Below are 23,639 nucleotides of genomic sequence, written 5' to 3' on the forward strand. Positions count from 1 at the left end.
GCTAACAATAGTTCCATAAGCCTTCCACTTACGGATGATGCTTCCAACAGTGGAGACTGGTAGGCCCCACTCCTTGGAAAGGGTTTTGTACCCCTTGCCAGCCTTGTGACCCTCCACGATCTTGTCTCTGATGGCCTTGGAATGCTCCTTTGTCTTTCCCATGTTGACCATGTCTGAGTGCTGTTCACAAGTTTGGGGAGGGTCTTAAATAGTCAGAAAAGGCTGGCAAAAGAGATCTTTAATCCACACATGTGAAGCTCATTATTCTTGGTGCCTGAACTACTTCTTAATACTTTTGGGGGACCAAACAGAATTCTTGTGGTTTGAGGGGTTGAATAATAAATGACAATCTGAATTTACTTTTATCGTTTTTAACCCCTTAAGCCCCGCGGGTGGTTTGCACGTTAATGACCGGGCCAATTTTTACAATTCTGACCACTGTCACTTTATGAGGTAATTACTCTGGAACGCTTCAACGGATCCCCCTGATTCTGAGAATGTTTTTTCGTGACATATTGTACTTCATGATTGTGGAAAAATTTCTTCGATATCACTTGCGTTTATTTGTGAAAAAAACGGAAATTTGGCGAAAATTTTGAAAATTTTGCAATTTTCAAAATTTGAATTTTTAAGCCCTGAAATCAGAGCGATATGTCACACAAAAGAGTTAATAAATAACATTTCCCACATGTCTACTTTACATCAGCACAATTTTGGAACCAAAATTTTTTTTGTTAGGGAGCTATAAGGGTTAAAAGTTGACCAGCGATTTCTCATTTTTCCAACAAAATTTATAAAACCATTTTTTTAGGGACCACATCACATTTGAAGTCACTTGGAGAGGTCTTTATGACAGAAAAGACACAAAAGTGACACCATTCTAAAAACTGCACCCCTCAAGGTGCTCAAAACCACATTCAAGAACTTTATTAACCCTTCAGGTGCTTCACAGGAATTTTTTGAATGTGGAAGAAAAAAATGAACATTTAACTTTTTCAACAAAAATGTTACTTTAGACCCAATTTTTTTTATTTTCACTGTGGTAACAAGAAAAAATGGACCCCAAAATTTGTTGTGCAATTTCCCCTGGGAACGCAGATACCCAATATTTGGGGAAGAAACACTGTTTGGGCGCACGGCAGGGCTCGGAAGGGAAGGAGCGCCATTTGACTTTTTGATTGTAAAATTTGCTTGAATAATTAGCGGACGCCATGTTGTGTTTGGAGAGCCCCTGTGTGGCCAAACTTTGGAGCTCCCCCACAAGTGACCCCATTTTGGAAACTAGACCCCCCAAGGCACGTTTATAGATGCATAGTGAGCACTCGGAAACCCCAGGTGCTTCACAAATTGATTCGTAAAAATGAAAAAGTGAAAAAAAAAACACTTTTTCATTTTTACGAATCAATTTGTGAAGCACCTAGGGGTTCCAAGTGCTCACTATGCATTTAGATAGGTGCCTTGGGGGGTCTAGTTTCCAAAATGGGGTCACTTGTGGGGGAGCTACAATGTTTGGGCACACAGGGACTCTCTAAATACAACATGGTATCCGCTAACAAATTGAATGGAAAATCGGCTCAAATTGTTAGCGGACACCACATTGCGTTTGGAGAGCCCCTCTGTGCCCAAACTTTGGAGCTCCCCCACAAGTGACCCCATTTTGGAAACTAGACCCCCCAAGGCACCTTTCTAGATGCATAGTGAGCACTTGGAACCCCCAGGTGCTTCACAAATTGATTCGTAAAAATGAAAAAGTGAAAAAAAAAACACTTTTTCATTTTTACAAATCAATTTGTGAAGCACCTAGGGGTTCCAAGTGCTCACTATGCTTCTAGATAGGTGCCTTGGAGGGTCTAGTTTCCAAAATGGGGTCACTTCTGGGGGAGCTCCAATGTTTGGGCACACAGGGACTCTCTAAATGCACCATGGTATCCGCTAACAAATTGAATGGAAAATCGGCTCAAATTGTTAGAGGACACCACATTGCGTTTGGAGAGCCCCTCTGTGCCCAAACTTTGGAGCTCCCCCACAAGTGACCCCATTTTGGAAACTAGACCCCCCAAGGCACCTTTCTAGATGCATAGTGAGCACTTAGAACCCCCAGGTGCTTCACAAATTGATTCGTAATAATGAAAAAGTGAAAAAAAAAACACTTTTTCATTTTTATGAATCAATTTGTGAAGCACCTGGGGTTCCAAGTGCTCACTATGCATCTAGATAGGTGCCTTGGGGGGTCTAGTTTCCAAAATGGGGTCACTTGTGGGGGAGCTCCAATGTTTGGGCACACAGGGACTCTCCAAATGCAACATGATATCCGCTAACAATTTGAGCCGACAATTTGTTAGCGGATACCATGTTGCATTTAGAGAGTCCCTGTGAGCCCAAACATTGGAGCTCCCCCACAAGTGACCCCATTTTGGAAACTAGACCCCCCAAGGCACCTATCTAGATTCATAGTGAGCACTTGGAACCCCAGGTGCTTCACAAATTGATTCATAAAAATGAAAAAGTGTTTTTTTTTTCACTTTTTCATTTTTACGAATCAATTTGTGAAGCACCTGGGGGTTCCAAGTGCTCACTATGCATCTAGATAGGTGCCTTGGGGGGTCTAGTTTCCAAAATGGGGTCACTTGTGGGGGAGCTCCAATGTTTGGGCACACAGGGGCTCTCCAAACGCAACATGGCGTCCGCTAACAATTTGAGCCAATTTTCCATTCAATTTGTTAGCGGACACCATGTCGCGTTTGGAGAGCCCGTGATGTGCCTAAACAGTGGAGCTCCCCCACAAGTGTCCCCATTTTGGAAACTATACCCCTCAAGGATTTTATTAAGGTGTATAGTGAACATTTTGAACCCAGAGGTACGGCACAGAATTTGTTTACATTAGGTCATCATATTGAATAAGTTGTCATTATTCTTGAGCGCAAGTGCTCGCTACTTGAGTTTGCATCGGGTACTCAGGTATGCACCATGTACAGCGTGTGCTCGAGTGACATGCTCGAGTCCCTGCTCCGCATGTTTCACGGTTATTAGACACCCAAAAAAAAACATGCGGGGATCGCTCGTGCATGGCAGGCAATCCCCGTAAAGTTTTTTGGCCGCGAAGCATATGGGGCAGAGACTCGAGCATGTCACTCAAATACCCACGATACTCAATGCATACCAGAGCACCAGATGCAAACTCAAGTAGCGAGCACTTGCTCTCAACACTAGTCGCCATATCGTCATCTTTTTTTCTTACTTTTGAAAAAAATCCCAACCCCAGCCCTAACCCTAGCACAACCCTAGCCCCAGCACAACCCTAGCCCCAGCACAACCCTAGCCCCAAACCCAGCCCTAACCCTAGCCCAATCCTAACCCAAGAGTTTATTTTTGACGCCGTTCCTTGTGCGGTATAAGTGATTAGACGACTTTATTCTTCGGGTCGGTGTGATTACAGCAATGCCAGAATCATATGGAATTTTTATGACTGACAGCTGTCACACACTAAAAGACGCATTTTTTGTAAAATCTAGTTTTTGCATCGCCATATTTTGAGAGCTATAATTTTTCCAGATTTTGGCAGACAGTCATGTGACAGCTCGTTTTTTGCGGGATGACTTGACTTTGTTATTGGTGCCATTTTCAGGCACGTGACATTTTTTGATCGCTTTCTATTCCGATTTTTGGGAGGCAGAATAAACAAAAACCAACAGTTCAGGAATTGTTTTTTTTTTTTTTATTCTGTTCCGCGTGTGGTAAAATTGATGAGGTAGCTTTATTCTTCGGGTCAGTACGTTTACAGCGGTACCACATTTGTATCATTTTTCTATGTTTTAGCGCTTATACACAATAAAAGCTATTTTATAGAAAAAAATATTTTTTAGTATCGCTTTATTCTGAGAGCTATAACTTTTTTATTTTTCGGCTGATGGCGGCTTGTTTTTTGCGGGACGAGATAACATTTTCAGCGGTATAATTTTTATTTATATGCGTCTTTTTGATCGCGTGTTATTCCACTTTTTGTTTGGCGGTATGGTGATAAAGCATTGTTTTTTGCTTCGTTTTTTTTTTTTTTTACCGTGTTCACTGAAGGGGTTAACTAGTGGGACAGTTTTATAGGTCAGGTTGTTCTGGACGCGGCGATACCAAATATGTGTACTTTTATTGTTTTTTTTTTTATTTTTTTTATAATAATATTTATTGATGGGTACATTATATTTTTATTTTTGGTGTATTATTTTTTTTATTTTTTTATAATATTTTTGCACATTTTTTTTTTTTTTCCACTTTCACACAGTTTATACACTTTATTACTTTGTCCCACTCTGGGACTTTCACTTTTTTTTTTCTGATCGCCTGCATGGCACAGGAATGGAGCACCATCCCTATGCCATGAAGGCTGTCAGAAGTGTCCAAGCAATCTTCCTGCTCTCTGGTGACCCGGATGTTGTCATGACGACATCGGGTCGTCATGGCAACACCCGGGAAGCCTTTGCAGACTGCGCTGGAAGCCGGAAGAGGAGGTGAGTATCGCCGATCACCTCCCCTTGCCCCCGCAATGCCGCGATCGACTTCGATCGACTTCGATCGCAGCATCGCGGGGGTTAATGTGCTGGGAGCGGTGCAGGACCGCTCCCTGCACATAGTACCGGGTGTCAGCTGTGACAATCAGCTGACACCCGGCGGCGATCGCGCCCGCACAGCCTGTGTGCGCGCGCGATCGCGATGACGTACTAATACGGGTCTGGCTCTTAAGTCCCAGGGCACAGACGCGTATTAGTACGTCAGATGTTATTAAGGGGTTAAAAAAAAAAAAAATTTGCTGCAGTGCATTTCCCACTTCCAGGCTGATCTACAGTACAAATGTCACAATGCCAAGTTAATTCCGCATGTGTCAACCATCTAAATCTGCAGGGGGTTGAATACTACTTGTAGGCACTGTATATATGTATATATATGTGGGTGTATATGGCTGTATATATGTGTATAATGTATATATACAGTGCTGCTCACCATTATTTCATAAATTACTTCATTTTTTTCAAAGACTGTACAATATCTTCATAAATAAATGGAAATGTACCAAAGTTATATCCTCGGGATTTTTTGATTAGTGATCCAAAGTAATACAACAATAACTTCCACTTCCATGTTGCAATTTCAAAGAAAAACAGAATAAACAGCATGTGCAACAATAAAGGCACCCCTAATAAATACTTGTCTGCACACCCTTTGGCATTGCTGACAGCCTCCAAACGTTTCTTGTAGCCATCTATTAGGTTCTTGCACTTCTCAGCCGGAATTTTCTCCCACTCTTCCTTTGCAGTTTGTTCAAGCTCTTGAATGTTCGTAGGGTTCTTTTTCCCAATGGCAGATTTCAGCTCACCCCAAAGATTTTCAATTGGATTGAGGTCAACTCAGGACTCATTGCTGGCCTTTTTAAAACAGTCCATCTTTTCTTTTTCAACCATTCTTGTATACTTTTGGATGTGTGCTTTGGGTCATTGTCTTGCTGGAGGACCCATGATCTTCAACTCAAACCAAATTTTCTTACACTGGGTATGACATTTCGCTCTAAAATCTCTTGATCATTCTCTGATTTCATGATTCCTGCCTCCAGTACCAGACACAGCAAAGAAACCACACAGCATTTTGGATCCTCCACTATGCTTAACTGTTGGTAAGGTGTTCTTTTCCTAATAAGCTTCATTGCGCCATCTGTAAATTGTTGCTGTGGGTTGCCAAAAAGCTCTATTTTTGTTTCATCTGTCCACAGAACATTTTCCCAGAAGGATTGTGGTTTGTCAAGGTACTGTTTGGCAAAGATCAGTGGTTCCTTTTTATGCCTTTTCTTCAGCAATAGTTTCTTCCTTGACCTTCACCCATAAAGTTCTGCTTGGTTTAGTGTGCGGTGTATGGTACTTGTTGAAACCATGACCTCAGACTGTTCCAGGTTGGCTTTCAGGTGTTTGGATATTTGACGTGGTGTTTTTTCCACCATTCGTACAAACCTTCAAAGACATCTCTTGTCAATTTTCCTCTTTCCCCCACAACAAGGGAGGTTCTTGACTGTTCCATGCTTGGCAACTCTGCTGCATTTACACCCACTCCAGAGGACCTGCTCCGCAGCGGCGGCTACATATAGAAGCATACCACAGGTGGCATCACGAACTATATATAAAAACTATAAATCCCCTGTAAATATCCCCTTTTTATTGACTGCCATGGGTCACAGACTGGGTCACCGCCTAGGTGACATCTCCCCTAGCAACGACTGGCCCGGCGCCAAGTACCCCACGGCCCAGAGGGTGCGTCAACTTGGTGTCACGAACAGGATATGAACCCACCCGTTATTACCGGGTATTGTGCGCCTAGAGACTGTGTTTGATACTGAATGTGGTGCCCGCCCCAGAAGAACGGGTGCCATTATGTTTGTTATCAAGGACAACATAGAACCTCCCATAGTGAGCCAGGTCCCAGAATGGCGACAAAAGCGGAGCACGTCCCAAGCAGCAATGACCTTGTATGTAGATGTGTCCATCAAGGTGGGGGAGCTGCCCCCAGGTGTGGCCGACAGCAAGCAGCCATGGGACCGCCCCAGAAAGGGGAGAGGAAAAAAGAAGAAAACTGGGAGACAGGGTGTGGTTTCAAGCAGTCTAGGCAGACCACACCCGGCAGGCAAGATGGAAGGAGGTCAGCCTGAAGCTCCGGCTTGTGGTCTGCAGCCCGCGGCAGAACCCCTCACCGTGGAGGGGATGCTAGCCAAGTTGTCCCTGGAGGACACCAGCTTCATCCAGGATGAAATGCAAGGACTGGGCAGGAGGATGGAAGAGGCCCAGCGAGCTGCGATTGCTGCCTGGAGAGCAGAGCTGAAGGAGAAGTTGGTGACCCGACAGCAGTCAGCGCTGCAAGTGACCAGCAGCGCCCCAGCCCCAGTGGAGCCTGACCAGAACCAGGAGGCAGCGTGCAACACAGGAGCGGCCGCGGGAGCAGGTAAGACTCCCTGTACTGGGCGCTGAAAGTGCTGACCTACTCCTGGGCCCCCTGGCAGAACTCCCTGTCCCGGGCGCTGAAAGTTGTGATCTGCTCCTGGGCCCCCAGCGGGAACCTCTGTACCCGGGCGCGCATGCGCCCACTCTGCTCCTGGTTCCGGAGCCTTCTACCCCGGGTGCTACCGACACTGGCCCGCTCCTGGTCCCCCTTCAGAGTCCTCCGTCCCCGGGCGTGGAAAATGACGATCCGTTCTTAGCCCTCCTTGAATATCATCCATCGCCGAGCGCGCACGCCCTAAACGTACCTCGGAGCCCGGAACTGTCACCCCCGGGCACCAGTGATGCTAGCCCGCTCCTAGGCCCCTTGCAGGAACCACCGCCTCCGACACCTGAGTGGTTGTACGGGCGTCTGCCTTGGGACTGGTCCGCGGAGGTGGAAGACCGTAGCCTCCCGCTGTTACCCACTCCTGAGCCCTCAGCCATCTCCAGGAGTGAAGAGGACCAGTTCCTGTGGGACAACCCTGGGGGGGACCTCATGGGGTTTCCCCGGGAGACCAGAGCAGAGGCTGCGCGCCAGGTGGAGCACTGCAAGAGGGAGCTGGCGCAGCTGGAAAAAGAGCGGCACCTCCGGCGGGTGCGCTGGGAGAGACTAGAGGCCCGGAACATGGAGGAGAAGGCCCGGGCCCACAAAAACAAAGAAGCTGCACATGGTCCCCGTGCCGAAGGGTCCGTGGTGAAGTTTAACCTCGATGGAGGATGGGGTTTCATCCAGGATCCACACTCCGAGACGGATCTTTTTGTCAACAGGAGGGACGTGGAGTCCCACCTGAAGGAAGGACATCCGGACCGGAATCTCTACCCTGGTGATTACGTCACCTACACCAGGCATAGAGGAGAGAGGAGCTGGTATGCCCTGAATGTCCACAGGATGGTGGAGGAGAGTGAACCCTCGCCATCTGGAGCTGATGACCCAGCTGGGCCAGCCTATAGTGGACAGGAGTTGTTTCCCCAGAGGAAGCACCACTACTGAGCAGTAGATGGAACTGTACTGTATATAGTTAGTTACCCGGAAGGGTACAGCAATGTTGGTGTGAACTGGAAAAAGTTAAGACTGTGTTTCCATAATTACCCGGTAAGGATACCAAAGACTAACAGGCTGAGGACTGTGAGCAGCCAAAAACTGTCCTTGTAAATAGTTGCACTTCTTAAAGTGCCCCATATTGGTTTTATGCAACAAAGATGACCTCAGAACAAAAACCCGTTTAGCGTGGCCGAAGACATGGTCCAACGCCTGGATCACCTATGCCTTGCAGCCACGCTCAGGGCCTACGTTGAGGGTTTTCAGATGGGTCCCTCATGCTCATGTTTGCTAGATTGCACCTAGTTGAAAAGAAAGGACAGCCAGTTGCAGATTGCGCTGTAGCCTACTAAGAATGTTTTATATGGAAAAATGTTTTATATGTGAAGAAGAATGTTATTAAAAATGCTTTTTAATGTTTTGATGAAGAAACCTGAAACGTTCAAGTAATGTGCCTCCCATAAAGGCAAGAAAAAGTTTGTTTAATATCTTCTATACGAATGCATTCTAAAAATTGCATGTCTTTAAAATAATTCGTGTTTTACTCTGTTCCAGCCCGCGGACGTGCTGTGTTTTACCAAGGGGGTATGTGGCGCCCCTGCGGGTTCAGTCGCCACAGAGGTACTGCATCTCACCCAGAGGTGTGGTATCTCACTCTCAGGTAAGGATAGAGTGCTGCCCGAGACCTTAACATCTGCATCCACCACATTTCACTTCAGTGGGGGCAGGGCGAGATTTCTCCAAAGGGAGAGCACAGTCCCTGGTCCCTAGCTGAAGGGTGGAACTATGTAGTGGGTGTGGGTGGAGGACATAGTTCAGGGGAGCACAGGAAAGGAAGTGATATAAAAGAGGGAACCATCTTGGGAAGCCAGGTCAGTGAGAAGTGAGATCAGTCAGAGGAGGAGAGTGGGTGGGGCAGGAGCTCAGCAGGAGCTCTGCTCAGGAGGAGGGCCTACTGAGAGGCCCAAGGCTGTGAAGGAGAGAGGAGCAGGAGAGAAGGCTCAAGGAGGAACGAGGGGATCCCAGGGGTACGGGCAGTGCTGGAGGCCACCCGTACGCCCGAATCTGCAGGAACGTGGAGGGATCAGGCCGCAGACAGGGGACCGGCCCCTAAACTAGTGGAGAACTACAAGGCTCAGCTAAAAAACGGAGGCTTCTGTACTTTTAGGGTGCAGTTGCCACAGACACAATTACATCGCTGAAAAAGTGGTCACATAGGGTCCAGGGGACTGCAGGTCACCCGACAAGACCCGAGGCTACCGGCTTGGGACACTGATTGTGAGGCGCAGGACAGGAGGGTTAGAGCCAGCACAAGAAGACGACTGAGAAAGGTACACAGAAGGGGGTCCCGTTAAGTGCTCTTGAATTACCTGAGGGATTGCTGAACCCCTGCCTGGTGAACGCAGCGCGACGTGGGAAGTTACACCAGTACCTGTAACTTGGATTGCAACAACTGTGAGTAAACTCTGAAGACTGCACCCCACTGTCTCCGTGAATTACTGCTGCGCCATCACCACCTGCACTACACCGCAACATCCATAATAACTCAGCACGGCCCTGGAGCTAAGCTCTACCTGTGGAAAGCTAAACCAACTCTGCTGCATTTACACCCGCTCCAGAGGACCTGCTCCGCAGCGGCGGCTCCATATAGCCGCATACTACAGGTGGCGTCATGAACTATATATAAAAACTATAAATCCCCTGTAAATATCACCTTTTTATTGACCGCCCTGGGTCACGGACCGGGTCACCGCCACTGTGACATCTCCCCTAGCAACGACCGGCCTGGCACCGAGTACCCCACGGCCCAGGGGGTGCGTCATATACAGTGTGTGTGTGTTTGTGTGGTGCATACGGCATATACAGTGTGTGTGTGGTAGTGCGTACGGCGTATACAGTGTGTGTATGTGGTTCGTATACAGTGCATGTGTGGTGCGTACAGCGTATACAGTGTGTGTGTGTGTGGTGCGTATGGCGTATACAGTGTGTGGTGCGTACGGCGTATACAGTATGTGTGTGTATGTGTGTGTGGTGCGTACGGCGTATACAGTGTGTGTGTGTGGTGCATACGGCGTATACAGTGTGTGCGTGTGGTGCGTACGGCATATACAGTGTGTGTGTGGTTTGTATACAGTGCGTGTGTGGTGCGTACGGCGCATACAGTGTGTGTGTGTGTGTGGTGCGTACGGTGTATACAGTGTGTGGTGCGTATGGCGTATACAGTGTGTGCGGTGCGTACGGCATATACAGTGTGTGTGTGGTGCGAATGGCGTATGCAGTGTGTGTGTGTGGTGCGTACGGCGTATACAGTGTGTGTGTGTGGTGCGTACGGCGTATACAGTATGTGTGTTTGTTGCGTACGGTGTATACAGTGTGTGTATGTGGTGTGACAGTGTTCCGCTGGTGGTACCGCGCAAGAGGCTGGTACCACCAGCCGTTTCCATACTTCACTTGGGTGTCCCAATATGGCGGTTGGCGAACTTCCGCCGCTTGGAATTCTGGGATTCGGACACATCTGGACGGAACAGGATGTGCAGACATTACAAGGTAAGTATATTAATAGATGTGAATATGAGACTGATCAATTGTTGAACGAGCTACCCGCTCAATCATTAGCTGACTGGATCATTTATGCTGAACCTAAAACACATCATTGTCAGTGTAATCAGGGGGCATGCTACCAACCATATGCATGCTGTACAAACTAATCATTCAGTCCCCATATAGTTTGTTTCAGCATTTGACTCTGACTAAACTTGGTTGTCGAGACTAAGGGTTTCCCTGGTTTTACATTTACCCCTGGCCAGTATTGTCACACATTGGTCCTTACAGCATTCAGAAAAGTCTCAGGCCACAGGATGAGACAGAACAGAATAGAAGATGAGACAGGTTCTATAAAAATTATCAATGGGCGATACAGAGGCAAAGTCTTGCAACAAGGCAGGTGGTCAAACAGGAGTTCTACGACGTCCCAGGTATGGCGCACAAGCAAGAAAATTGGCGCAAAAGTAATATAAATATGGTGAACATTAAATTGCACTAGAAAAAAAATCCAAAATACTCTAATATACTGGCAGAAGATGAATGATATTTAACTATGACTCTAAATGGTGTCGTAATGCGACTCACTTGGCTCTCTCTCAGAGGTAGACACAGGAACTCTTCTTGTGTTAATCTCCTGTTGGTTTATTAGGGCATGGCGTAAACCAATGCAGGGTTCAACAAAATAAACATGGCCTTTCTGGCATAACGAGAAACAAAAAAGATAACGTACAGCAGAGTCCATAGGTCAGCAGAGTTCCACCCGCTCAGGGTACAACACCAAAGTGCACCTAAACACTGCTGTGGAGCTCTCTGGCTTCCACACTCATAGACTGGAGACTTCCTTGTTTCCAAGCACACAACTAAGAAAAAACTCAGTAGCTGGACATTTAACTTCCCCAAACACACCACTGAGGAGGAGATATGGTGAGTAGGCGTCTCGCCCATCTCACACCTACTCACAAAAAACCCAGCCCATAACATGGCCAATAAACCCCATCAGTACATAACATGCTGGACAGAAACTGGATAGCAACCTTTGTGACACATATCTCCCCTCACTTGCATCGTCAGTGACCCTATCACAATGGTTAGAAGGATAGATAGGCTTTTTCACTGACATGGACCACCAGGGTGACCTGAGAGGCGACCAGGTGACAGAGAACTTAGTTACATATGACTGACACTGGTTCACTGTCAACTATATCCCTTTTTTAAAACTAAAGACAAAATTAACTTGTAAACTTCATCAAACAGCTGATGACATGATAAAAACTGAACGCAGTAACTGCAGAGGAATCTAGGAGTATTATTTTCATTTTTTGCAGGACATAGGCTTTAGGAAACATGAAGTCTTCTATATAGTTCATAAGTAAGTGGGAGAATTTTCTCTTATTTCTCTTTGGGTTGGCTGGGTACTAGTAGTGTAGTCAAGCAGAAAGAAATTGATTAAAACTAATCTGATATAACACTACGCAGGATGATGTAGAACCCTGACTAGGAGACACAAGGCAATCGCGGCTAAATTATTATTACTTTATAGTATAGGTTTATTACATTAGCTTCATTTTAGGGAACATAATTTATAAAAGTATTTGTAAATGAGAAACTCTATATTTCTTCGACTGTGGTCCTTGTAAAAATAAGTAAGAAGGTTTCAAATTGGAAGTAAGAGACAAAAATAATATGTCTGAAGATGACATTTGGACAGGCAATGAGGCATGGAAATACAGGTAAGCTGTTGCAGATGGTTGGGTATTCAAAGGCAATGTTATAGGGACAGAAAATGAGACATGGAGAGACAGGTGCTAGATGAGATGATTGATTTCAGAACAAATATATACAATTCTGATGACAAAAGGATTCTGTGCAAAACAAGATTGTGAGTGTAATTTTTTATCAAGTACTCTGAAGCACAGACAAGACAAGAAATTATTCTCAATATCTCTCAATTCTATATATGCACCTGTTCCATATAGATTTGACGTACTGACAATGAAATCAATGCATTATTAATACAAATGAGTAGATTTATGACCTGGAGACAGCAAACCAGAAATATGCCATATGACCAAAAGGAAAATACGGTATATAGAAAAGCGATTTGTTTCTACATCTGTATACTTCTGTACAATTCTTTAATATTTAAGATCTTGTGCTTTTAAGTATTTGTTCATATGTTAACATTTTACATACTACAATATGTAAAGATTTTGCTAATTTTAAATAGCAAGCTAATGAACTGCATAAATATAAGAAGAAGAAATAGCAGCACTTCAAGTAGATTGTGGTATAAAAGTTTTTTTTTTAACAAAGCCAACTCCTTGGAGTGCTGTAACAGAGGATACGTGTGGCTTGTTGGCATATGCAACAGATTAGGACTTATTATAAGTGAAAGGAGGACTTTATACTAACCAGACAGCAGATGGCGATAGTGTGTAAAGTTATATGCTTGCTGCAATGTGGGAGGGAAGCTCTCAATTGTTGGTTGTTTTTTTACTTCCTGTGTTTTTCTTTCTTTCCTGAATGTGTTATGTCAACAGCACACAGACTGTGTGACACTGAATTGTATACTGTTTACTCAAAATATCTTGCTGATTGAAGCTCTCGTAAGTACAGTGGTGACTGTAAGAAGATGCACTCTGCGACAGGTTATGGGCCCAGACACTACAGGCCTGCACTACAAGCCCAGGCAGCAGGATTCCGGTTTATAACCCCAGATAACGGAGCACACAGATAAGCTCTTGTGAGGCAGTGACCGGGATCGTATACGAGGGACGTTATATATCCCCCAGAATGTGTACAGAGACCTATTAAAATCCATTGGAGTGCATTGCAGTCACACACACAGCTGCGGCTGCAATGCAGGAATGAAGGTGAGCAATGACCTGGTCAGACTATCTGGCTAAGGCAGATTAAGTAAAACCCGGCAGGGCCTTCATTTCTTGGAGGAGGTCACAGGAGGCAGTGGGGCGGCCTCCTCCCTCCAACCCGGGTTTTCCAGTGGCTCTTGCCACAGGTCCTTTAAAACTCCTGCACTAACTATTAGTGTTGTTCTTTGTTGCAACCTGCTAGGAGCACAGCAGGATAGCTCAGCAGGACTGAGTGTGGCTGAACCACCACCTGGGAAGGCTCTGCACCTGTCAGGCTCTGAGCGGCCCGGCGCAGCCGTTGTCCCCGGCAACCATTGTGTATGGACTTTCTGGTAACCCGGCTGTGAACCGGAAGACTTTCTGTTAACCCGTGAGTTGCTGAAATAAAAGCTGTTTATGTTGGACTTGCTTGGGTCACTGCCTCAGTTACTGCACGGTGTGAACACCGCCGCCTTACAGTTTGGTGGAGAATGCGGGCATTGTGACTGAGGCATACCCCCACCGGCAGCTGCATGGCCACAATCCGCCGGCCACCTTTCAGCCTAAACCTGTGGATAAAATGGAGGAGCTATTAAGGCAATTGGTCCATACGCAGCGGCAGCAACAGCAAACCAATGAGCTAATCATGCAGCAGCTCACAGCTCTGCGGGAGACGCCGACGGCATCTGCACCGGAACATCGAGAGGCCCGGGACAAGGTTCGCTCAGCGTTGAGGAAGATGGGACCGGAGGACGACGTGGAAGCCTTCCTTATGATCTACGAACGCACAGCAGAGCAGGAAAACTTACCAGCCGATCAGTGGGCGGAAGTGGTGGCGCCATTTTTGATTGGCGATGCCCAGAAGGCCTGTTTCGACCTCAGTCGGGAGGACGCCCGGGACTACCAGAGGCTCAAAGGTGAGATCCTTGCCCGGCTGGGGGTCAATACATACGTGAGGGCTCAGCGTGTGTTTTCATGGGCTTATGTGGAGACCCGACCCACCCGGTCTCAGGCTTATGACCTCCTGCAGCTGGAAAAGAGGTGGCTCCAGCCTGAGACTTTGTCTCCAGCCCAGATGGTGGAGAGGGTAGTGGTTGACCGGCTGGTGAGGACTCTGCCAGTCGCTATCCAACGTTGGGTGGGGCAAGGGGACCCCTGCACACTTGACCAGGTGGTCAGCCTGATCGAGCGCTACTCGGCCACTCAGGACTTTATCCGGGACTCTGGCCCCTTGCGGCTGTCACGCCGATCCCTGCCAACCCAGGAGTCGGGAAAGGGGTCGCGTCTCTCTGCTGGGGACAGTCAGCACCGTACCCGAGCTGAAGGGGATCCTCGGAGTGAGAGTTACAGGAGACCGACGCCCTCCCAAACTGTCATAAGACCAAATAGTACCTCCACCCTTAGATGTTGGCGGTGTCAGTGGCCGGGACATGTGATTGCTAATTGCCCCCCTGACTATGGAACCCATGGACTGGGGATATAGCCGCCGGGTCTCAATGTATGCCCAGACCGTCTGCACGGCGAGTGCCGACTCCCGGGACAGTGAACTCCAATTATGCCAGGTACTGGTTAATGGGTACCCAACGGAGGCCCTCCTGGACTCAGGGAGCCTTGTGACTTTGGTATATGGGTCGTTGGTGGCAGGAGACAACCCCGGTGAACGGCCCGTTTGGGTTGTGTGTATCCATGGGGACCTCCGAGAGTACCCAACTGAGGAGGTAGTCCTGTCCACGCCATGTGGAGAAATAAAACATGTGGTAGGGGTGGTAAAAACTCTTCCCTATGGGACTGTGTTGGGAAGAGACTTGCCCCTGTTCTGGTCTCTGTGGAAAAACAAAATCCACTCTCCCCCGGTAAAATGTACTACAGGCGTTGTACCCGACGAACCGGAGCCAGGGGAACCTGCCGTAGGGGTGTCCAACCTAGGGACAGAGTGTGACCCCGATAGGTTTCCCTTAGAGGTGCTGGCAGGAGAGGTCGAGGAGATCCCATCGATCCCCGAGCTGGAAGTGTCCCGGGCCACGTTTGGGACGGCTCAGCTACAGGATCCAACCCTGGCTCAGGCGCGGGAAAGGGTGTTAGAGGTAAATGGCGTAGCTCAACAGCCTGGTGCCGATACTGTATTTCCACGCATGGTAATCAACAGTGAGTTGCTCTATAGGATAGATAAGATCAGGGACGAGGTTGTGGATCAGTTAGTGGCACCTCAGTCGTACCGTGGGGTGATTCTCGAGATGGCACACTCACACCTGCTGGGTGGACACTTAGGGGTAAAAAAGACGCTAGAACGTATCTTGCAGCGGTTCTTTTGGGCTGGGGTTTATGCGGAGGTCAAAAGGTACTGCGAATCCTGCCCCGAATGTCAGTTGACCACACCCACTGCAAGTTTCCGTAGCCCATTGGTACCCCTGCCGGTGATAGAGGTACCTTTTGAACGGATTGCAATGGACTTGGTTGGACCCATTGTAAAATCTGCCCGTGGACACCAACATATACTGGTAGTCGTTGACTATGCCACTCGGTACCCGGAAGCTATACCACTACGCCACACCTCGGCAAAACTGACTGCACGGGAGCTGTTTGCCATGTTCTGTCGCCTTGGACTACCCAAGGAGATCCTGACGGATCAGGGGACCTCCTTTATGTCCAAAGTGACTAAGGAACTATGCAAATTGCTAAAAATTAAACAATTGCGCACCTCGGTTTACCACCCTCTAACCGACGGGCTAGTAGAACGGTTCAATAAAACCCTCAAGTCCATGTTAAAAAGGGTGGTTTCTAAGGATGGAAGGGATTGGGACATGTTGTTACCCTATTTGATGTTCGCCGTCCGTGAGGTACCCCAGGCTTCCACAGGGTTCTCTCCCTTTGAGTTATTGTACGGCAGACACCCTAGGGGTCTGTTGGACGTAGCCAAAGAGACATGGGAACAAGAGCCAACTCCGCATAGGAGTATAATTGAACACGTGGCTAGTATGCAGGACCGGATCGCGGCGGTCATGCCCATCGTGAAAGAGCATCTGTTAGATGCCCAGGCAGCTCAGAGGCGCACATATAATAAAAGAGCCAGAGTCAGAACTTTTAACAAGGGCGATCGGGGGTAAGTACTGGTACCCACAGCCGAGAGTAAGTTCATGGCCAAGTGGCAAGGACCATATGAGATTCGAGAAAAAGTGGGGGAGGTAAATTACCGGGTGTATCAGCCCGGAAGGAGGAAACCTGAGCAGCTTTACCATGTAAACCTGCTAAAGCCTTGGAAAGATCGAGAGTGTTTAGTTACAGACATCACCCCGGGCATATCACCAGAGAATTCTCCACCTTCAGCCAGGGAAGCATCCGAGGGGGAGGTCAGGATAAGTGATGCCCTCACTAAACAGCAGCGACGGGAGGCTCGCTCGCTGGTGCAGCACAATACCGACGTGTTATCAGAGCTACCAGGCAGGACTACGGTTATCCAACATGACATTGTCACCGAACCTGGGGTACGGGTACGAATAAGACCGTACCGGGTACCCGAGGCCCGGAGGCAAGCCATCACGGCTGAGGTAAAACAAATGCTTCAGTTAGGCGTCATAGAGGAATCACGGAGTGAGTGGGCTAGTCCCATCGTACTGATTCCAAAACCAGACGGATCATTACGCTTCTGTAACGATTTCCGGAAATTGAATGAAGTGTCAAAGTTCGACCTTTATCCAATGCCCCGGGTGGACGAGCTGATTGAGAGACTGGGGCAGGCCCAGTACTTTACCACGCTTGATCTCACCAAGGGTTACTGGCAGGTACCTCTCACAGATTCGGCGAAGGAAAAGACCACCTTCGTAACTCCAGAGGGTCTATACCACTATGTGGTCTTACCTTTTGGGTTACATGGGGCCCCGGCTACATTTCAGATGTTGATGGACATAGTGCTCAAGCCTCATCAGGAGTACGCGTCCGCGTATCTAGATGATATTATCATCTTTAGCACCAACTGGCATACGCACCTATCACAGGTAAAGGCAGTGCTGGATTCTCTCAGAGCCGCAGGGTTAACGGCAAACCCAAAAAAATGTGCGATAGGGCTAGAGGAAGCCCGATATTTGGGGTATGTGATAGGCCGAGGAGCTATCAAGCCCCAAATCAATAAAGTTGGGCTATATAAAACTGGCCTAAACCGTCAAGTACAAAACAGGTGAGGGCGTTCCTTGGCATCCTTGGGTATTACCGCCAGTTTATACCTAATTTTGCTGGGCGAACGGCGGCCCTGACCGATCTCTTGAAGGGAAAAAAATTGGTAATGGTTCGGTGGAACCCTCAGGCAGAAGAAGCTTTTCAGTCCATGAAGTTGGCTCTGTGTGGACAGCCGGTCCTCATCAGCCCCAACTTCAAGGAAACCTTCATTGTACAGACAGATGCCTCGGAGGTAGGCCTAGGGGCGGTATTGTCACAAAAAGTGAATGGTGAAGAGCACCCGGTCACCTACTTGAGTAGAAAACTTGTCCCGGCAGAGAAAAACTATAGCGTGGTAGAGATGGAGTGTTTGGCTATTAAGTGGGCCTTGGAATCACTACGTTATTATTTACTCGGGCGTCAGTTCCGCTTGGTGACGGACCACTCACCCTTGGTATGGATGAGGAATGCCAAGGAGAGGAATGCGCGAGTCACCAGGTGGTTCCTGTCTCTGCAAAATTTCATTTTCTCTGTAGAACATCGCCCTGGGAAGTTGCAAGCAAACGCGGATGCCCTGTCCTGGGCACCCTGTATGATGGCAAATGTTCAACCCCACAAGTTTGAACAGAGGGGGGGGATATGTGAGGCAGTGACCGGGATCGTATACGAGGGACGTTATATATCCCCCAGAATGTGTACAGAGACCTATTAAAATCCATTGGAGTGCATTGCAGTCACACACACAGCTGCGGCTGCAATGCAGGAATGAAGGTGAGCAATGACCTCGTCAGACTATCTGGCTAAGGCAGATTAAGTAAAACCCGGCAGGGCCTTCATTTCTTGGAGGAGGTCACAGGAGGCAGTGGGGCGGCCTCCTCCCTCCAACCCGGGTTTTCCAGTGGCTCTTGCCACAGGTCCTTTAAAACTCCTGCACTAACTATTAGTATTGTTCTTTGTTGCAACCTGCTAGGAGCACAGCAGGATAGCTCAGCAGGACTGAGTGTGGCTGAACCATCGCCTGGGAAGGCTCTGCACCTGTCAGGCTCTGAGCGGCCCGGCGTGGCCGTTGTCCCCGGCAACCATTGTGTATGGACTTTCTAGTAACCCAGCTGCGAACCGGAGGACTTTCTGTTAACCCGTGAGTTGCTGAAATAAAAGCTGTTTATGTTGGACTTGCTTGGGTCACTGCCTCAGTTACTGCACGGTGTGAACACCGCCGCCTTACACTCTGTAAACAGAAGGAAATAAATCCAGATTCAGAATGACAGAGGAATTCATGATCCCAGGAGCTGGATATAATTACAGAGGATTCAACACAGGCAGGACATACAGGAACTATCAAGAAGAAAAAAACAGGAGAATATCTTCAGTACAACTCTCTAAACAAATAAGACTATATAACGATGATGAGTAACACAGAACTGAAATTCACAGTAGCTAAACTGAATAGTGAAAATTATCAGTTATGGAAATTCAAAGTAGAGATGTTGTTATCTAAGGATGATTTATGGGAAGTAATTGTTACAGAAAGACCAGATCAAGATAATCAGACATGGGATAAGAAGAATAGACAAGCGAGAGCCACCATTAGCTTATTAGTGGATGATGCTCAATTAATGCATATAAGAAATGAAGAAACAGCGAAAGGAATGTGGGACGCATTAAGAAAACTGTATGAAAGACCTAGCTTGAATCACACGTTATTTTTATTAAGAAAGCTTTACAGTATGAGATTGAGTGCAAATGACGACATGCAGAAGCACATATTCTCAATGATGGAAGTGATATCACAGCTAAGATCTATTGGTGAAGACATTAAAGAAAGTCATGTAGCAGCTATATTATTGTGCAGTTTACCAGATTCGTATACAGCCTTGATAAATGCCCTTGAGACGAGGCCAGAATCTGACATTACATTAGATTTTGTGAAAACAAGACTAATAGATGAATATCAGAGAAGAAAAGAACAAAGAAATGATTCTTCTACTGAAAAGGATAATGAAAACGCTCTTAAAGCTACAGAATTTAAAAAACCCTATAATAAAGAGACAAGAGAAAGCTTCAGATGTAAGAAAAAAGGTCATTTAAAGAAAGACTGTACCATATGGAAAGCAGAACAACAAAAATTACAACATAAAAAGCATACACAGAAAGTAAAAAACACAATTTCCGATTCATGTGAGAATAATTGGAATGGCACATTTAAAGTAACAGACAAGAAATCATCACTTGGTTGGTTTATTGATTCAGGAGCAACGAGTCATATGACAAGTGACAAGAATTTCTTTACTGATCTTGATTTAGATAAGAAAGAAGCCATTTATCTTGCAGATGGAAGCAAAATAACTGCAGAAGGTATCGGACAAGGTATGCTAAATTGTTCAAACAAGTTCGGACAAGATTCAAAGATACTTGTACAGGATGTGTTGTATGACCCAAAATTGGAAGGCGGATTATTATTTGTGAAACGTTTAACAGAAAAAGGACTTACAGTAAAATTCAAAGACAATGAGTGTGCAATTATTGCAGGAAACAAGGTGATAACCAAAGTCAAGGCAGATGAACAATAATATCATTTTGACACACCAAAGGAACAGATGAAGGTATGTACACATGATCACAAAAACTGTATTCACATGTGGAATAGACATCTAGGACATAGACACCCTGACAGTATAAGGGAACTACAGAGAAAAGAATTGACAAAAGATTTAAAGATATCAGATTGCTCCATTACCATAAGATGTGAATGTTGTGTAAAATCCAAAGCCACAAGGATATCTATTCCAAAAGAAAGTGAGATGAAAAGCGAATGACCACTTGATTTGGTGCATACTGACGTATGTGGACCCATGAAAGTGACTACATCAGGAGGCAATAGATACATGTTGACTTTTATAGACGACTACTCAAGATACACAGTCACATACTTAATTAAAAACAAAAGTGAAGTTTTTGATAAACTTGTAGACTATGTAACAAGATCAAGTAACAAATTTCAAAGGAAGCCAATTGTCATCAGAAGTGATAATGGAGGTGAATTTACAGGTTACAGAATAGAAGACTAGTTAAGATAAAATGGAATAGAACACCAGAAAACTGTTCCATACACACCTGAACAAAATGGAGTAGCAGAAAGGAAAAACAGAACTCTAACAGAAATGATAAGATGTATGCTGACGGATTCCAAACTACCAGAGAAATATTGGGGTGAGGCAGCAATGACAGCTACATATCTACAGAACCGCCTTTTTTCCAGAAAACTGACGAAAACTCCATATGAACTGTGGCAAGGTATGAAACCAAGTGTCAATCATTTAAAAGTTTTTGGATGTAAAGTTTTTATATTCATTCCAACAGAAAAACGTTCCAAACTTCAAAACAGATCCATTGAAGGAATATTTGTTGGATATAGTGAAAATTGCAAAGGATATAGAATCCTAGATCCCAAAACAGACAGAGTTACGGTGAGTAACAGTGTGACATTCATTGAAGATTTAAATGAAGACATTATGATTTCAGTTGAAACAAAAAATTAGAAAAACAATAGTGACATAACTGAAGAAATATCTGATGAGAAAGAAGTAGAAATTAATGAAGAACAAAATACTGAAAGTGAAGAATCACAACTACAAACAGACACAGAACCAAGACGTTCAATGAGAGAGAACAAAGGAAAACCACAAAAACGTCTCTCATACAAGACAAGCATAAGAAAAATCTATGAGCCTACCTCTTGGGAAGACATATCTAAACTTCCTGAAGAAGAAGCTAATAAATGGATAGAAGCAACAGAAACAGAAATTAAATCCATGCATGATTCAAATACATGGACACTAACAGATTTACCAGAAGGAAGAAAAGCCATAGGATGTAAATGGATTTTTAAAGTAAAATACCAAACAGATGGCACAGCTGAAAGATACCGAGCAAGACTCGTAGCTAAAGGGTATTCTCAAAAATATGGAGAAGACTATGATGAGACATTTGCACCAGTTGTCAAACACACTACAATAAGAACTTTACTTACAGTTGCAGCAATGAAACAGATGGAACTGAGACATCTGGATGTAAAGACAGCTTTTCTGAATGGAGATTTAACAGAAGACATTTACATGGAACAACCTCCAGGATTCAAAGATGAAAGAAATCCAAACAAACAGAAAAGCATATATGGTTTAAAGCAAGCAGCTAAAGCGTGGAATGACAAAATCACGGAAGTACTTACAAATGAAAAATTTCAAAGAAGGAAAGCTGATCCATGCTTATACACAAAAAGGCTGATTAATAGATGGATTTAAGTACTCATATATGTAGACGACATTTTGATTTGTTTTAAACAAGAAAGGGATAAAGAAAACATTCTAAAAAGCAACATTTCGAAATCAAAGACTTGGGAAATGTAAAACAGTACCTAGGAATACAGGTAGAAAGAGAAGAAGACGGAAGTTTCCTACTGAATTAAAATCACATGATTCAAGACATAACAGAAAAATTTGGATTAAAGGATGCAAAAACAGTAAAGTCTCCAATGGAAACTAATTATTTCAAAGAGATGAACAGTGAAAAAAATATGCTACCAAATAATGAAGAATACAGAACAGCAATAGGAAACCTACTGTATCTAGCGACCATTACAAGACCAGACATCGCAGCAGCAGTAGGAATCCTGAGTAGAAAGGTATCAAAACCAAATAAAGCTGATTGGAATGCCGCGAAGAGAGTAATGCATTATTTGAAAGGAACTAGCAATGTTAAGCTGAAATTACCCACAAGTGATAATTGCATTTTAACAGGATATGTTGATGCAGATTGGGCTGGAGATCCAACTAACAGAAGATCTACTAGTGGACATATTTTTTTTCTCTCAGGTGGACCAATAAGTTGGACAAGTAAGAAACAGTCAATAGTGACACTGTCTTCAACAGAAGCAGAATATGTTGCCGCAGCACATGCGAGTCAAGGAGTACTGTGGTTAAGACAATTGTTGACCGAATTAGGACAACCACAGTTGGAACCAACAAAACTGAAAGAGGACAATCAAGGATGTCTTGTTCTTGCTCAGATGGAAAGAGTCAATCCAAGAACCAAGCATATTGATGTGAAATATAATTTCTTGAGAGATCATCAGGAACAAGGAGTCTTGAAGTTAGAGTATTGTCCTACTGAAGAAATGACAGCAGACATCTTCACGAAGGCGTTGAATGCTGATAAACACCAGAGACTAATAAAAAAGTTGGGTTTCATTGAATAAGTCCTTACTGTTGAGAAAGGGTGTTGGCATATGCAACAGATTAGGACTTATTATAAGTGAAAGGAGGACTTTATACTAACCAGACAGCAGATGTCGATAGTGTGTAAAGTTATATGCTTGCTGTAATGTGGGGAGGGAAGCTCTCAATTTTTGGTTGTTTTTTACTTCCTGTGTTTTTCTTTCTTTCCTGAATGTGTTATGTCAGCAGCACACAGACTGTGTGACACTGAATTGTATCTCATGTTTATCCAGTATGAAGTAAATACTGTTTACTCAAAATATCTTGCTGATTGAAGCTCTCGTAAGTACAGTGGTGACTGTAAGAAGATGCACTCTGCGACATGGCTTGCACCCCCTATAGCATTTGTATAGTGCTGTTTTCTTCATCTTATATTTATAATATTAATATTATAATCAATTAATTACAATATTAATTTTAGGAGAGATTTGCTATTCCATCTTCTAAAGATTGAAGTTTAATTTTATGTTTATGCCATAACAATTAATGAACCCCTTTCCACATATACAGTATGCATCCATTTTAGTGGTGTCTTTTTATAAATGCAGCAGGTAATATTCAACTGACATCCAACTTTAACAGCCAAGAACTAAACTAGTTTCAGTCCCAGCCATTTAAACCACAAATTGCTGCAGTCATTAGTGCCTGCAGCATCAAGAAGGCTAGAAAGAGGGAGGGGGCTCTTTCTGTCACCCATTGGCCCTCCGTGATGAGACTGAGGGGTATCATTGGGTTGCCATTACAACTGTGGCCTAACAAAGCCTTCCATGACTTC

Source organism: Phyllobates terribilis, unplaced genomic scaffold (assembly GCF_046119375.1).
Source record: "Phyllobates terribilis strain yellow unplaced genomic scaffold, ASM4611937v1 Scaffold_4__5_contigs__length_816908805, whole genome shotgun sequence".
Taxonomy (NCBI): domain Eukaryota; kingdom Metazoa; phylum Chordata; class Amphibia; order Anura; family Dendrobatidae; genus Phyllobates; species Phyllobates terribilis.